At 37.2% G+C, this 5,049-nt stretch overlaps 1 long non-coding RNA gene across 1 annotated transcript; it reads right to left on the minus strand.

Annotated features, from left to right (window-relative positions):
• Positions 1-293: 293 nt before the first annotated feature.
• Positions 294-1,173, minus strand: LOC105446025. Its single transcript, XR_973597.1, has 3 exons — positions 1,092-1,173; positions 575-618; positions 294-355 (listed from the first exon to the last, which is right to left on the minus strand). It is a non-coding gene; the product is annotated as an uncharacterized LOC105446025 (long non-coding RNA).
• Between the last annotated feature and the right edge of the window lie 3,876 nt (positions 1,174-5,049).

A 5,049-nucleotide genomic window follows, 5' to 3' on the forward strand; every position in this document is an offset into this window, starting at 1 on the left:
TACAGGCAAGTATTATCCCAACCTTGCTAGTGATTAGACCTCGACAGACCGTCGGTCTTTGCTAGTCCCTCCATATATACTCAAGTATACGTTATGTAACGTCCTTGACTGCATGTTTTAATTTATTTATTTTTTCTACACTGTTTTACATATTTAATTGTTGTTATGGTTTTTTTTGGAAATAAACGAATTGAAATCAGTTTTTGCAATTATTATTACAATTTATTGATCAGGGTAAGCCCATGGGAAACAAGAGAAAGGCAGACAATATACCTTTTAACCCTCTCACGTTTGTGCCTAGAAGTTGAGAAGGTCCGTTTATGCACACGAGGTAAACCGGGAATGTGGGCGTGATCTGAAATGAACATACAGATATTAACATTATTATTATTGAATGTTAAAATGGCATATTATAGCTTGATACAAGCGAGCCTATCTCATGCTCATGAGAAATACTTCCAATTTATTGAATAGACTTAAGTATTAATGAACAATTAGGCTATATTACACCCTTTTCATTCAATGTTATTCAACAATTAGAAGAAGAAATTTATTACAAGACAGGGCAACTTACAACGTTTCGGAAAGTGATCCTCCTCCTCTAGCAACGTGCTGAAACTGAACGGTGATAACAATAATAACAACATCAATAGCAATACTACTACTAATACTACTAATAATAATGATAATGTAACAATAACAAAATGAAAAAATAACTATAATGATAATGATAAGAATGATTATGATAATAATTTTACTAAACATTTTTTTTTTACCATTGGAAGCCTAATTAGGCTCATTGATTTTCTTCCTGAGGCCCTTCAATTATTTTTACCTTTCATTTTGTTATCTGAATGTATTGGGTTTTTTCGTCTCGTGTCACAGAGAGTTTTATTGGAAATCATAATAAACGCCAAATCCACCTTGGAACTGTAATCATTCTCCTTCAAAACGCGTTTAATCTGCACTTATTTTAGGTAAAAACACGGTCCTTTAGCAAAAAGGCAATAACGCCATTATAGTTCACATGTACCTGATAGAAGCTACAAACTAATACAATTATTGAAATGCATTTCAAAGTAATGTTTTACCTGCTTAACGAGTCGCTTCTGACACTAGGAGTATTAGATCGCTTATGATGAAGCCTCTCTGCCCAATGCCTCCTTGCTCCTGGCATCTTTGAAGGGGAATATAATCATCACCGGTTGCCAAGTACAGGCATATTTAACTGGATTACAGTAATACTAGTAATATTTCCCCCTTCCAAATGAAGTCTTTATTCAATATTTCTCAAAGCATAAAACAATATAAGTAAACGTGCAAAATGAAGGATACATAAATTTGACAGAGAAAGGTACAATGCGAGGGAGAGAACAAGATGTTGTTTTGAATATCTGTGATATTGCAGTGATTATCCATATTTACTCTAGGACTGATATTTTATATATGAATTATTTCTTGACATTCACTCACTCGGGATCGTAGCCCGGTGGAGTAGCCTTTCATGTTTCATCGAAGGGTTGACATGAGGATCTATAGTACAGGTCATGACATCCCCTTTGCTGCGTCTCCTATGAAATTCATACTTAAGACGCCTGCTATGTTATTTGGGACAGTTTAGTGTCAAACGAATTTATAGATCATACATGATCCTAACTATTATATCAAATTCAGTGTCTATACTAGATCCACATCTACATGAATGCAAGATAAATTAATAGTACATCAGCACGCCTACGAATTATTAAGGTTCCTAGCTAAATCGGAGATTATCTTTCTGCCATGTCACATGTGTAAATGTTGCATATGTGGTTGTCTGCTTAGCAGGCCTATGTATGCATAATTACACATTGGTAACGACTAGACTAATGTTTAGACTACGAATAAGTGAATACGATCTTTGCACCGTTTCCTAAAGCCTACGATTGATGGTAATTTTGTTATTAATGGTAAATTTCATGGAAACCTTGATTCGATTGGCTGTTGGGTAATGTTCCTATGGTAGTTAATACTGATGGCAACGTTATCGCCACTCACCTCCACCTCATAAGCATGTAGGCCTGCTGTCGGGATGATCCTTGGCTCTTTACGAGAGAATTCTCCTTCGAAGAAGTCTTCCACATTTGTTTATTTTCTTTAGAGGGAAGGTAGAAATATAAAGACCATGTCAAAATGTTTTTCAACCTTATTTATCAATTAAATTTGAAGAATAAACTGTATTGCACGATCCCTCATTTTCGTTTGAAAGGTTCAATTAATCATCTGGTCTGTTTTAGGATGATTTTAATTGTGTTTCGAAATTTAGTGCGTTCTTACCCACTCCCCGTCGTTGTTTCAAAACAGAGGCTAAATCAGGGGCACCTGACTCGCTCACGGACTTCCACACTTCCCTTAGATGATCGTCTGCTAGGGAGACGGAATGCTGCAAACATTTCCAATAGCGGATCATGGTGATAACAGCCTTTTGATTTGGGGTATAAACCCCAGCCTCCTCATGTTGTCTGCATCTGAACTGTATGCTGTCAAGTTTCTGGTAGGACAAACCCAATGCTATACCAAGATGGTAGTACTGATCAGTGTTCATCTCTTTTATGATGAAATCCTCACTCCGAATTTCTTCAGCGTTGCTATCAATGGAAATACCGAAGAAGAGAGAAACAATGCCATTATTAATTGATTAGTGAGGCTAGATAATTTTATCACATACCATCCCGATCTTTTTTTTAATTTTTCCTCTATTAGTTCTTTCAATAATACGGTAATACATTTATCAATTTATTTCGTGTAATGGTGTTCACATTCTTTCGCTGACACAATCGACTATAACATCTTGTTATCGTAATATTTAAATACTAGTAAAAAAAAAAATAATAATGTCACACGAGGAAAAGGCATAGGTAGTAATGAGCAATAAAGAATTGACACAATAATTTGTGAATGGAACGATTTTTTTTTTTTAGATTAATATTACCTGAGGTCAGTATTTGATCCAGGGACCATCTCGTCTAGGGTTGAGCGTATGTCGGTGGAGAATCCTTGGACGAAAATGACAACATTTCCTAATGAAACCATTTTATCGTTGGAACACGTTTCTTGAAGGAAGCGTGCAATATTTTGTTTTACTACTACAACAACACCCACGGAGAAGTTTTTGTCAAAAAATGAGATATCTTAGAATATTTACATTATGACAGACATGCAGTGATCCTGAATTTCATGAAAATGATAGAATCGAAACATGTTTAAACAATAAATGCTGTTGTTTATTCAACCTTTTTTAAACGAGGAGGGAAAAAGAGGAGGAAAAAAGAGGAGAATAATTCAAAGAATATGAAGTAGGAGAAATAGTAATTGAAAAAGAGGACCAAGACAAAGTAGGAGAAGGAGGAGAAAGAAGAGGAGAAGAAGAAGATTGACAAACCAGTCTGTATAGCCATGAACGCCATGTTGGTTAGAGGTTGATCGGTACTTGTTGCTGAAATCGAAATGTTGATCATCTGCGTTTTGGCATTGGTTTCCGTCGTAATTGGCATCGAAAATAACGTCTTTTGCCGGTTGAATAAATCTGTCGCAGAGATGATCTAAACAAATATTATATTTACAATTTTTAGTCTTTATTTCTCCGAATAGAATTGGCGCAATGTTGAAGATGCTGTGGACGGATTTACAACACTTGCTCCTGTGTCAATTGATCCTCTATAATTTCCAGCACTAATCGAATTCAGCCATGGACTCGAACTGAAACAAACCATAACCCTAAACTTTACCCTAGACCTAACCAAAAATCCAGATGCAACCCTGACACTTACCCTTTACTTTTGCCTCAAGCCAGAAGCAAATGCAGCGCAAGACAAACATCCTTAATTAATAACAATTTTTGTTTGTGACTTACACGTGCATATATACATATATTAATATATATTATGTACACAAGGACAAAGCCTAAAATAGAGGCATAGCCTATTCAAATTTTACTATGAGTTGACTCGGCATTGACAGGCCGTTTACAGTAGGCCTGAAATTTATTTGCATCTAATGCCTTTTACCAAGTACATCTATAAATTATATTTTGAGTGCAGAAATTCCAACCTAACAATCCTTGTAGAATATTATTTACCTTTTCCCCTCCATTGCATTTCAGCTCTAGGTCACTTGACTTAGGTTCAAGTGCAAAACATCTTCCAGGATGTACTTGACGGTAAAGCACATTTTCCTCCTCTTCTTGAATTTTCTGTTAAAAACAAAACAAAAAAGATATATACACAATTACAGTCAGCGCTCAAAATACACGGGGGCGGTGGGCGATTCGCCCCCGTAAGCTACAAAATCGCCCCCGTCAGGTTGCTCACGGGGGCGATTGCAAAATTAAAAATCGCCCCGGTGGAATTATAAAATAAAGATAATCTTTTCTGTTAAAACTTTAACACAATATTGAGTTTCAATTTTCAAACCTTAAACCAATGAAATGGAACTAAGATTAGTGTGCAAGATTTCTCGTTTTATGAGTAGGCCTATTATTACCGATTCAGCTCGCAGTGCAGTGCCGCCGTCAGCAGTGGTTATAGGCCTACTGCGCCGTTAGTAGCGGTGCGTGTGCACGCTGCCGCGCCATGTCTGCTGGAGCTGGAGGCGATCGGGCAAGGGCAGAAACATGGTCATGGCCTGGAGAAGTTTTTCGTTGTCATCAAATAATGAACCTCGACCAGTAAATCAATATTAGGGACTTTTAGATTTGCACGATGAGAACGTGGACTGCAACGTGTGACCTCCTTTTAAGGCACTGCAAGTGCTTAAAAGGATGTCACATGTGATTGCCAGCTAGTGCCTTAAAAGGACGTAACACGTCAACGTCCACGTCCACGCAAATCTAAAAGTCCCTTTTGAGGAGAAGAGGAAGACCAAAATGTCGTGAAATCAGGGGCGGCGATTTCTGTTAATGACCGGGGGGGACGAAATGCGAATTTTTTTAACGAGGATGTTATGCGAGGGAGCGTAGCGACCGAGCGAGATTTTTTTTGCAATTTTATTAGTCTAAACGCTGCACTCTTG

This window comes from Strongylocentrotus purpuratus, unplaced genomic scaffold (assembly GCF_000002235.5).
Source record: "Strongylocentrotus purpuratus isolate Spur 01 unplaced genomic scaffold, Spur_5.0 spur5_scaffold_20, whole genome shotgun sequence".
NCBI lineage: Eukaryota > Metazoa > Echinodermata > Echinoidea > Camarodonta > Strongylocentrotidae > Strongylocentrotus > Strongylocentrotus purpuratus.